The following is a 12,823-nucleotide window of genomic DNA, read 5'->3' as shown; positions in this document are numbered from 1 at the left end:
TCGTATTGTGCACATCTAGGTATCTCTCTCATATATTACAGCCTTTCGTACTTCCCGCTCACTCTCACTTTCGCTACCACCATTCTGATCCCTCTTAACCTCGTCCGAATATAGGGAATCAACTTCCATGCTAACATCCATGCTCCTGATTACGCTCTTCTTACCCTTCTTTCTACCCACCTGTTTCCACTCACCGCTATCCAAATCACTCTCAGCCCTTTCCCCAATGTATTCATTCCTAGTCTCATCCTGTCCGTCATCCTTCCTAACCTTCTTTCCCTTAGTCGTCTTCTTTTCGTCAGCCCCCTTCTATTCTTGTCCTCAGGTTTATCCTTATCCTGTCTCTTTCCCTTCTTCCTTACCTACCACAAACAAGTCACCTTCGTCACTCGTAGTTTCATCCCCTCGCTCTTGCCACTGTCTTTACCACTTCTGACCTATCACAAGACCTAGTAGGCCTACCCCCTACAGCTCCCTCTCCCATGAACCCCTTCATCATCTCCTGCACTGCATTCATCATCCCTAAGAATTTTTATCCATTTTCTCAACCATTCTTTCTTCTGCCTCCTTTCACTTCTTCTTTTTTCATTTCCACGTTTTGCACTCCTTAGCATTCCTCTCATTTCCTCTAACTCGCTCTTCAGCTCCTCACACTCTACCCTCAACCTCTCATTATCCACTTCTAATTGTCCTCTTACTTCCCTCTCCAACCTCAACTCCTCCTTCAGCCTCTCCACCTCACTCAATCCTTCCATCTCAAACTTTCTCACCACTCATACACACTAGCCTAGACCAATTGTCCTGCAGCTGCCACACCAACAGTCCCTGTTCGGGCGCCAAAAAAATAATGTGGCGGGATCACAAAAACAAGTAACCTCCCCACATAAACTTAACCTGTCTGGCTATCAAACCCACCCTCAATCACACTTTCCACTTAACACTAAAAAACACAGCAGGACAATTGCCCCAATACCTACATACCGAACAAAAACACACACGGTACTCACCGCTGGCTTCTGATACCTAGGACTAGGCTGTGCTGTCGTCCACTGGATATAGGCTATAGGGTAGCCAACACACAACCACCACCGACAACCAAACACAAATCAAACCACCCGGGACCCACAACCCCACAAAAACTCAATAACCCAAACGACTAAATGCAGATGAACACCAACCGCCTGAAAAACACGACAACCACACGACTTACAGCAGTACAACAACCCGCCAAAACCAACCCTGCCCCAAACCACCACTAACAGACACCGAAAAATGCACCACAAACCTTCTTAACCTCACCACAACCAGACAGACACACGCACAACAACTTCACAACCCCAAAATCTATCAAATAACACCCAAACAACGACACACCAAAGGAAAACTGCTGCCAAAACCAACACTGACTTGACCAGACGCCTCACTGTTTACAACTCTCGTAACAGACTTCCATTGACTACCTACAGAGCGCCACAACAGACATGCTTCCGACCGCCATCTAACCACTCCCATTCATTCTTCCACCAATCTCTCTCTCTCTCTCTCTCTCTCTCTCTCACACAACCTTTGTAGATGTTGTCAAATATAACTAAATTACTCCTCCATATAGTGTTAGTGCTAGTGTAGTGGAGGGTGCGTCCGATCGGTCCTGTCGTGCTCCTAGACCCAGACCTCTTACAAGCTCCCGGACCCATGGGAGACGTAAAGTCGAAAGTCTAAGGGAGGCGAGAGGCTCTAGTATCCGGTCGGGCGTGCCCTCAAGCAAACCTGCGGACGCTTCCCAGGTTGCTTCAGACAGCCGGTAGAAAAGGCGCGTTGGAGTGGGTTTTGGTTCGTCATCCGATGACGTCTCCCCACGTCGAGGATGGCGACACATACTTCTTCTTGTCCTCTCAAGAGGAAGTTACCTCGTGATTGTGAGGTCTCGTCAGATGAGCAACTGCCGGGCTGCAGTCACTGGAGTTCTCCAGAGAGGTTTTCGTCATCGGAAGCCTCGCCAGCTAAACAGAGCAGGACAGCTCTTTCGATGCACGCTCCTCTTCCGCCTTCGACTTGGGAGGAATTACCAAGGAAGCTTCCTACCGAGCGTCCTCAGGAAGCCTTAGAGAGATCGGCTCCTCCGGCTGCAGTTCGTGCGGGCGAATCTGACAAGTTACCCTCGCCCTCGAGGGACAATGAAGCCAAGAATATGCTGCAAGGCATGCAACAGCAGCTGTCTGTCCTTATGGAAAAGCTGCAAGAACCCAAGCGTCAGTCTGACGCCCCGGGAGTGATGAAGACTTCGCGAAGCGTCAACGCCAAGAAGAGTACAGACAAGCAGGACGCTTCCGATTTACTTGGACGTGACACTTCCGAGCGTGACGCCAGCGCGCGTAAGAGCAAAGAGTGTGACGCCAGCGCGCGTAAGAGCAAAGAGCGTGACGCCAGCAGCGCATGAGAGAGAAGTACGTGACGCCGACGCTCGTAAGCGTGACGCCTCGGTGGTTCATGGTGCCAAGGAACGCATCTAGACCAATGATGCTCCGGCTTTGGCTTTGACTACATCATCCGATGCGGAACGAGGACAGAGAGAGACCTTCGGAGATGTTGGAGGTAGTTTCGGAATAGGAGACGAAAGAACAAGTTCCTCCTTCCGACTATAAGACCCTTATGCTTCTGTTTCAAGAGCTTTTTGAAACAGACTTCAAGCCCGCAGCACCTCGTTCTCCCCTGTCTCAGTTCCTTTGTGGAAGAACACAGAATAAGACTGCCTTTACGAAGATGGTTCTTTCCATTTCGCCCAAGAAGAAAGCTCTCGCGAGGATGAATGACTGGATGAGAGACTAAAAGGAGCGAGGCAAAACTGCTTTCGTTTTTCCTCCTGCAAGATTGGCTTATAAATCCAGCGTTTGGTATGAAACTGGGGAAGTCCTGGGCCTGGGAGTACCTGCCTTCTCTCAGGCAGACTTCTCCAGTATCGTCGATGCCAATCGTAGACACGCCTTAACAGCGGCGAAGGTTATGTGGTCGATGCAAGAGTTCGATCATTTACTGAAGGGCGTGTTTAGAGTGTTTGAGGTCCTGAACTTTCTAGACTGGTCTCTGAGTGCTCTCGCCAAGAAAGTGGAAGAAAAGGACTCACCGGACATACCAAACCTTCTGAGTGTGATGTCTTGTATGGACAAGGCGTTGCGGGATGGAACAAATGAAGTGGCAGCGATTTTCACGGCAGGGATCGTGAAGAAAAGGTCCCTCCTCTGCTCCTTTACAGCTAAAGGGGTCACACAGGTACAAAGAGCAGAGCTTTTGTTTGCCCCCTTTGCTAAATTTCTTTTTCCGCAGGAGATTATAAGAGATATTGCCACTTCATTGACTCAGAAGACCACACAGGACCTAATATCGAAGGCAGCCAGTGGGGTTTTGTCCTTCTTCGTTTGCGACCAGGGGAGTGAGAGGGGAGAAGCAGCCACAACAGTTTTTTCAAGGAAAACAGCCCCGAGGGACGTCGGGAACTTCTAGAAAGCCCTCCAGAAAAGGTGGCAAGCTTCCTTCCAAAAGGAGGCCATGATCAGACAGTCCTCCAGACACAAATAGGAGCCAGGCTTTCTTTGTTTGGGAAGCCTGGAGGGACAGTGGGGCAGACGACTGGACCATTCAAATACTAAGGGAGGGCTACAAGATCCCTTTTTACACCAAATCTCCCATAGTTTTAGATCCCCTCGACTTAACAGCGAATTACAGGGACAGCAGCAAGAGATTCGCGTTGAAAAAACAAGTAGAGCTTATGCTCTTAAAAAAGGCGATAGAACCTGTTTCACCCCAAGAGAATCCGGGGATCTACAATCGACTGTTCTTGGTACCCAAGAGCTCGGGAGGGTGGAGACCCGTTCTGGACGTCAGTGCCCTAAACGCCTTCGTCGTGAAGACGAAATTCACGATGGAGACAACGCAATCAGTGCTATCGGCGTTGAGACCGGGAGATTGGATGGTCTCATTAGACCTACAGGATGCTTATTTTCATGTCCCCATCCACCCGAGCTCTCGGAAGTACCTCAGGTTCTTATTCGAAGGAAGAGTATTCCAGTTCAGGGCTCTTTGCTTCGGGCTCAGCACGGCGCCACAAATATTCACAGCTATTATGGCGAATGTAGCCAAATGGCTACACGAAGGGGGGATCCGCATTTCTCTTTATCTAGACGATTGGCTTCTCAGGGCCAACTCCAAGAAACAGTGTCTGGAGGACATGAAAATAACCTTGAACCTAGTACGGGAACTAGGGCTAGTTGTGAACATGGAAAAGTCTCACTTGGAGCCCTCTCGTTCGATCATTTATTGGGGAGTTCTGAAGAACTCTCAGGATTTTCGGGCTTCTCCCTCCAGGAGAGACAAGACCGATGCCTGAATCGGGTGCAGGAATTCCTGGGGAGACAACAATGTTCGGTGAGGGAATGGATGAGTCTTTTGGGGGGACCATTTCATCGATCGAAACAGTTCGTCTCCCTGGGAAAGACTGCACCTCAGACCTCTGCAATTTTACCTCAACAAAAATTGGAAAAGGAAGGAACAAAGGCTTTCAGACACCTTCCCAATTTCAGCAGAGGTCAAGAAAGATTTAGTGTGGTAGCTGGATCCAGCGAAGCTGGGAGAGGGAGTTTCACTTAACAAGTGAACCCACAGCTAAGCTAATACTGTTCTCAGACGCATCCGACCTAGGCTGGGGAGCGACACTGGGGAACAGAGAGATTTCGGGACGATGGAGCGAAACGAAAAGAAGTGGCATATCAGCAAGAAAGAGCTGATGACAGCTTTTCTAGCTCTTCAGGTATTCGAGGAGTGTGTGTCAGGCAAAGTAGTGGAAATAAGCATGGACAACGTGACTGCTCTAGCGTATGTCAAGAAACAAGGAGGCACCCACTCCTTTTCTCTGAACGAGACAGCCAAGAATCTGGACAGAAATATCGTCCTCCGAACGAGATTTGTACAAGGAGAATTAAATGTCAGAGCGGACCTCTTGAGCGGACCGGAAAAACCAGGTCCTGCCAACAGAATGGACTCTCAAGTTAGAGGTATGCGAAATGCTATGGAGGTTTTGGGGGCAGCCTTCCATAGACTTGTTTGTTTGCAACCAACAAGACAAGGAGGATGCAGACGTTCTGCTCACCGGTTCCAGATCCACAAGCGGTAGCAATAGACGTGTTCCTTATGAACAGGGAAGGGCTGGATCTGTAGCCTTCCCTACTTTCAAAGTGATACACAAAGTATTAAAGAAGTTCACGCAGTCCGAAGGAACCAGAATGACCCATGATAGCCCTGTACTGGCCGTCGCGAGACTGGTTCGCAGAGATGTTGCAGTGGCTAGTTCAAGAACCTCCTTCCGTTGCTTCCAGATCTGCTCAGACAGCCTCACTTCAAACGGTATCAACAGGAATACCCGGCGCTTAAGCTAACTGCCTTTCGACTGTCGAAAAGCTCCTTAGAGCTAGAGGCTTTTCGCGAGAGGCAGCTAAAGCTATCGCCAGATCAAGAAGGGCTTCGACCATCAACGTCTACCAGTCGAAGTGGGAGGTATTTAGAAACTGGTGTAAGGAGAAGGTTGTCCTCGTCCAACACATCTGTGAGCCAGATTGCAGACTTCCTTCTTCACTTAAAACTTAAAGTAGTCTAGCCAACTACTACGATTAAGGGATACAGGAGCATGCTGGCGTCAGTTTTAAGACATAGAGGACTAGACTTGTCTAGAAATCAAGATCTTCACGACCTAATTAGATCTTTTGATACTACGAAACAAAAGAGTGAACAACTACCAGGATGGAATCTGGACATAGTACGTATTAAGGTTTTTAATGTCTGACAAGTTTGAACCGATCCAGGAGAGCTCGTTTCAGGGATTTAACCAGAAGACACTTTTTCTAGTCGCTCGCTACTGCAAGGAGAGTAAGCGAGATTCAAAGCTATGGACAAAAGGGTGGGAATTAGTAGATCTAAAGCGGTTTGTTCAACCACTTAGGTTTCTTGGCCAAGAATGAGACTCCAACCAATCCTTGGCCTAGGTCTTTTACGATTCCCAGCCTTAGAGACTTTGCAGGTCAGGAACGTGAAAGGACACTTTGTCCAGTAAGAGCATTACAGGTTTATCTGCAGAGATGCAAGGACGTTAGGGGGACTTTTGACAACTTATGGGTGTTCCGTTAAAGATCCCAAAAGGCATATGTCAAAGAATGCTTAGCCTTCTTATTAGGAGTGTGATTCAAGAAGCACACATTGAGTGCAATGAAAACTCTTTACAAGTCTCTAAAGGTAAAAGCCCATGAAGTGCAAGCAGTCTCGACGTCAATGGCGTTTAGAAAGAATCAGTCCCTTAAAGCCATTTTAGACGCAACATACTGGAGGAGCAGCTCCGTATTTTGTTCTTTCTATCTGAGACAAATAGAAACGGTATATGAAAGACTGCAGAACCCTTCGACCGTTCGTAGCCACTGGCTGGTGTTGGGTGAAGGAGTTGATACCTCTAATCCTACATGTTAGACCCTTGATGTTTTTTATGGTTGTCTGTTGAAGGTTAGGGGAAACCTTCAACAGTCTAGTGTATATGTGTGTTTTTTCAATCTCTTGTATGCAAGGATTGGATGGTTAGGTGGTCTATGCCTGTTTAAGCCCATATCAAGGGCATAGGTGGTTTTGTCGCATAGAGGTCACGTCCCGTCGACAAACCCCTTTGGCTCGTCAGCTGCACAGGTCACATCCCTTAGCTGGAGCTCCTAAGGAGAGCAGACTAAAGAGGCAGTACTTGTCAAGTCAGCTTCCTTAGCAGGTAAGAATCTTTAGTTACCCATCAAGTAGTTGCCTCACAACGATGTTGCTGTCTCTGACCCTCCTCCAAAGGTGTCAATCAGCTATGTATATAACTGCCAGGTCAGTTACATATTTAAAAATGATATTTTCATACATCAACTTACTGTCAGATATATACTTCGCGCACTCGCTACAGGTAGGTCAGGTGATCTACCGGTCTGCCCTGGGTGGCAGGACTAGGAACCATTGCCGTTTTCTATCATATTTTTCTCTGTCGCCGGTGGTATCAACATTGTTGTTACTACCTCCTGACTGGAATTCGCTTTTCAAGAGCCAGGCGCGAGACGCCAGCCAAGCGCGAGGCGCCAGCCAAGCGCGAGGAGCCAGCCAAGCGCGAAGCGCCAGCCAAGCGCGAAGCGCCAGCCAAGCGCGAGGAGCTAGCCAGGCGTGAGAAGTCAAGCAGGCGCGAGGCACCAAGTAGACTTGAGAGAGAGACTGTTCACTCGATGAGTCCTTCTCCTAGTAGGAGTTTGTCTCCCGCAGAGAGAGAAGTTTGTGAAGATCCTCTCGTATTTAAAGCGGATTCTCCTCCCGGTTTGGACGAAGATTCGGAAGACGAGGCTAATGGTAGAGAAGTTTCTCTAACTATAAAATTTTGACAGCCCTTCTTTTGCAAGAGTATGGAGATTCTTTGACTCCTGCTGCTCCTCCTTCTCCTCGATCGCTATTTTCGAGTGCAATTGTGCCAAAGTCTTCGTCGGTTCTGAAGATGAGACCGACTATCTCTATGAAGAGAGCTCTACAGTCTCTTGACAAAATGGATGTTGACAAAGAAGGAACTGGTCAGAAACACCTTCTGTATGCCTCCAGTCATACTTTCTGGAAAAAGAGGTGTGTGGGTACCGAACTGGGGAGAACATGGGCCTTTCTCTCCCAGCCTCGGTCTGAAGCTGATTTTCAACCTTAGTTGATTCCTCGCGTAGACACGCATTGAACGGAGCTCGTGTGACTTGGTCTATTTCTGAGACTGATCATCTCCTCAAGGGACTCTTCCATATTTTGGAAGTCTTTAATTTCCTAGACTGGTCCCTTGGGGTGATGTCAAAGAAAGCCCATGACTCGGAAGGTCTAGACCCCGAAGTCATTCTTAGTATACTGTCATGTATTGACAAGGCAGTACAAGACGGATCGGGAGAAGTCTCCTCCCTCTTTGGAGCGGTACTCCTTAAGAAGAGGATTATATTTAGTGCTTTTCTAACCAAGGCTGTTTCACACTCACAGAGAGCAGCCCTGGTTTTCGCTCCCATGTCAGACTTTTTGTTTCCTCTCAGTTAGTGAAGGACATTTCTCGCTCACTGACTGAGAAGGCGACACAAGATCTTCTCTTCAGACTGCAAGGAAGAAGAGACCCCCTGTTGCAGTTGAGAAGAAAAGGACCTACTTCTACTGTTTCAGCCCTTTCGAGGAGGCCCTCCCTCCAGAGCTCCCTCAAAAAGGAGAGACCCTGAGAGGAGAGGTAGACCCTGCTTTCCGTTCCTTTAAGAAAGGGAAATGAGACAGCCAGCCTCCAAACACCAGTAGGTGCCAGCTACTTGAATTTGCAGACGCCTAGACAATCATAAACTCGGACGCCTCGTCGATGTCAATAATCAGGAAGGGATATCTTATCCCCTTCCAGGACAGTCCTCCCCTAACGCTATTCCGCGGGGAACTGTCAGCCAGACAGGGACCCTGTACTGAGGGATACTCTTCGTCTGATGGTGGATCAATGTGGGACAAAGAGCTATAGAATTAGTACTGGATCAAAACTCTCCGGGGTTTTACAATCGTCTTTTTCTGGTCGCAAAAGCCTCGGGGGGCTGGAGACCGGTACTAGACGTCAGCGCTCTAAACAAGTTTGTTCTAAAGGAGAAGTTCTCTATGGAGACTTCGGCCTCAGTCCTTGCGGCTTTACGACAAGGAGATTGGATGGTGTCTCTGGATCTCCAGGACGCTTATTTTCATGTCCCGATTCACCCTTCTTCGAAGAAGTACCTCCGTTTCATGACGGGGGAAGGATCTTTCAGTTCAGGGCCTTGTGTTTCGGCCTGTCCACAGCTCCTCAGGTCTTCACAAACCTGATGAAGAATGTGGCGAGGTTTCTTCACCTCAAAGGCGTCAACATCTCTCTGTATCTGGACGTTTGGATTGGCTCATCAGGGCCAGAACAGAGAGACAGTGTTTGGAGGACCTTACTTTTGACCCTAAACCTGGTAAAGTCGTTGGGACTACTCGTGAACCTCGAGAAGTCACAGCTGATCCCCAGACAGAACTTAGTCTATCTGGGGATTCAGATGGATTCTCGGGGTTTTCGAGTATTTCCTTCGCAAGAGAGAATCGTGAGAGGCTTGGAGAAAGTCTCTCTCTTCTTAGGGGAAGAACGAACTTTGGCAAGGGAATGGTTAAGCCTTCTAGGGACCCTTTCCTCGCTCGAACAGTTCTTTCCTCTACGGAAGACTTCATCTTCGTCCTCTTCAGTTCTTCCTAAGGAGATCATGGAATTGGAAGACGGACTTCTCTCCGACAGTTTTCTCCTTCCAATGGAAATGAAACCACACCTGGTGGAAATGTGGTTGTCCCTCTAAAAGAGAACAAGGGAATTCTCTGGAAGTTCCGAAACCCAAGCCGAGTGTTATATTCAGACGCATCGGAGAAGGGTTGGGGAGCAACACTAGGTAGCAGTACACTTGGCTCTAAAGTTCTTCAAACCATTTGTGACAAACAGTGTGGTTCCAAGTGAACGTGGACAACACTACTGCTCTTTCCTACATTTGGAAACAAGGAGGAACACACTCCTTTTGTTTCCTATACGAAATAGCAAGAGATCTGCTACTTTGGACCTCCCAGAGGAACATTTCCCTCCTAACAAGATTTGTTCAGGGAACAAGGAACGTCAGGGCAGACAGGCTGAGCAGAGAAGCCAGGTCCTTCACACGGAGTGGACCCTTCACTCAGAATGTGTCAGAGTCTTTGGTCTCTTTGGGGCACTCCGCATGTAGACCTGTTCGCCACATTCCTTTCCAAAAGGCTGGAAGTCTTTTGCTCAGTGTTGGAAGACCCAAGAGCTCTCGTGGTCGACGCCTTCCTGCTAGATTGGTCTCATGTAGACGTGTACGCTTTTCCCCCTTTCAAATCCTGGGGCAAGTATTGAAAAAGTTTGTAACGTCCAACGGAACAAGAATGACCCTGATAGCCCCCTTTTGGCCAGCACAGGATTGGTTCGCAGAGGTGCTGGATTGGTGGACAGTAGACTTCCCCAGATCCTTTCCAAGAAGGATGGATCTTCTCAGACAGCCACACTTCGAGAGGTATCATCAAACCTCCCCGCTCTCGCTCTGACTGCCTTTCGACTATCAAAAGACTTGTCAGAGCGAGAGGGTTTTCTCATAAGGGCTGCAAGCGCTATCGCTAGAGCCCGCAGAGTTCCATTAGACGAGTCTATCAGTCTAAGTGAGAGGTTTTTAGAAGATGGTGTAAGTCTAAGAAGTTGTCCTCCTCCAGTACCTCTGTAACCGAAATCGCTGATTTCCTTTTGTTCCTGAGAGAGGACTCTCACTTGTCTGTATTCTACTATAAAAGGATACAGAAGCATGCTTTCGGCAGTCTTCAGAAATAGAGGCCTAGAGCTTGCTGACAATAAAGATCTACACGATCTTATTAGATCGTTTGAAACCACAAAGTCTAGAGAACCAGCTCCTCCCAGCTGGAACCTTGATGTGGTTCTTAAGTTCCTTTCGTCTGAAAGATTCGGGCCTCCTCATTTAGCTTCGTTTAGGGATTTAACAAGGAAATGCTTGTTTCTCTTATCTCTGGCGACAGCCAAAAGAATTTGTGAACTTCATGCCCTAGAAGATGAAGTCGGATTCAACAGAGACTCGGCCTTCTGCTCGTTTAGAACACTTTTTCTAGCGAAAAAACGAAAACCCCTCGAATCCCTGGCCCAAGAGATTCGAGATTAAAGGCTTATCAAGTCTCGTTGGTAGAGAAGCAGAAAGGTCTCTTTGCCCTGTAAGAGCCCTGAAGTTCTACTTGCACAGGAAGAAACAAATGGGAGGCTCTAGACAAGGTCTTAGGTGTTCGATAAAAGACCCCACAAGAATCATGTCAAAGAATGCGTTTAGCTTTCTTCGTAAGGAGCGTCATTACAGATGCTCACAAGTTCTGTCCTGACGACTCTTTTCCACTCTTAAGAGTGAAGGCTCATGAAGTGAGAGCAGTGACAACGTCTCTCGCTTTTCAGAAGAATATGTCGCTAAAGAAAATCCTTGATACGACATATTGGAGGTGCAACTCGGTATTTGCATCTCACTATCTGAAAGACGTTCGCGTGACCTACGAGAAATGTTTTTCTCTGGGGCCATTCGTATCGGCGGATACGATACTGGGTACGGGAGCAAACACCAATCCTTAACTTTGTACATACCTTCTACTAGATATGTTCTAGATTTCTGCTGACAAAGAGGGCTCAATGCTGCACAGGCGGCCAGTCACTGTTGTTCAGTAAGGAACTCTTGTGATATCTTTTTGGAGGAGTACGGTAAAAATTTTTTTTTTGGAATTTTATGTATGTATGCGTATTGTGTTTCGAGTTATGGTTGTTGTAATGAGTTTGGGGATAACTCAGAACAATTCTTTAGACTAACATGGTGGTTAAGATCAGGTGGTCGGGATTGGTTGTGTGCTCCTTCATAAGGTGTATTGTCATAGAAGTGTCCAGTACCCAATGACAAAGTCCTTTCAGGCTCTGCCGAGTAAGCGTTCATACCCATCGGCAGACCCACAAGAACTCTTAGCCATAGATCACATATCTCGCTAAAGTCTTGAGGTGATGCAGACTACCGGGCAACAGCCACGGAAAGTCTACCACCTATCAGGTAGGAACCAAGGTTTTTCTTTTATACCTACAACATAGTTGTTTACCTGTCTATTACCATATTAGCTGTCTCTACCCTCCACCAAAGGGTGCCAATCAGCTAAGTATATATCTGACAGGTAAGTTGACTGTATGAAAATGATATTTTTATGATACAATAAAGTTTCATACATACTTACCTGGCAGATATATACAATAATGGCCCACCCAGATCCTCCCCCGCAGGAGACAGGTGGAAGAGAGAAAATATGATAGAAAACGGGAATGGTTCCTAGTCCTGCCACCCAGGGCAGGCCGGGTAGATCACCTGACCTACCTGTAGCAAGTGGCGCGAAATTTGAATTTCTGTCGGGGACGATGGAGTCTTAGCTAAGTATATATCTGCCAGGTAAGTATGCATGAAACTTTATTGTATCATAACAATATCATTTTTATTTTAAGATAAATTTATGTAAATATACTTACCTGGCAGTTATATACAATTATAAACCAAATTTGTAAATATACTTACCTGGCAGTTATATACAATTATAAACCCACCCACCTCCCCTCAGGAGACTAGAGGGCGAGAAAATCTGAGGTTTCCAGGTAACTATCTAGAGGGCGTACAGGTAACGATCACCTGACCGACGGTCGGCGATTGCCGCGAGTTTTCGAAAAGTCTGTCGTGACGTCATGACGTCAGAGAATATAGCTATGTATGTAACTGCCAGGTAAGTATATTTTAAAAATTTATCTTAAAATAAAAATATCTAGTGACATCAAAGCATTTGCAGTGATTCACAGCTTCTAGGGTTTCTATGGTTTGTAGATGTAAAATTCCTATATCTGGTTGTGACAATAGTTAACACTACTTTAGTTTACTCAGTTTGGACTTATTCACTGATTTGATCCAAATGTTTTTCTGTATTAGTGTTGATATTGTCCTGAAAAGGTTATGTGATTTTTTTTAGAGATTTTATCCTGGGAACAGGTGAAACAAGGCCTTGTTAATCTCAAAACGTTGCCAGATTCACATGTGCGTTTTGCGTATGATAGTTTTTATGTTTGATAATTTGTTAACCCTAGTCATACTCAGAGGATGGTTTTAATTTGAAATTTTTGAGCTTTCCTTGATTATTAATAGTGATATCAAAGCTG

The 12,823-nt window shown here is 46.8% G+C and overlaps 1 long non-coding RNA gene across 1 annotated transcript in view; it reads left to right on the top strand.

Moving 5' to 3' along the window:
* The window catches only part of LOC135215560 (uncharacterized), a 133,512-nt gene that overhangs the window by 78,027 nt on the left and 42,662 nt on the right, over window positions 1-12,823 (top strand). The window lies entirely within an intron of this gene.

This window comes from Macrobrachium nipponense, chromosome 5 (assembly GCF_015104395.2).
Source record: "Macrobrachium nipponense isolate FS-2020 chromosome 5, ASM1510439v2, whole genome shotgun sequence".
Lineage (NCBI taxonomy): Eukaryota > Metazoa > Arthropoda > Malacostraca > Decapoda > Palaemonidae > Macrobrachium > Macrobrachium nipponense.
This window is presented reverse-complemented; position numbering and strand designations above follow the sequence as displayed.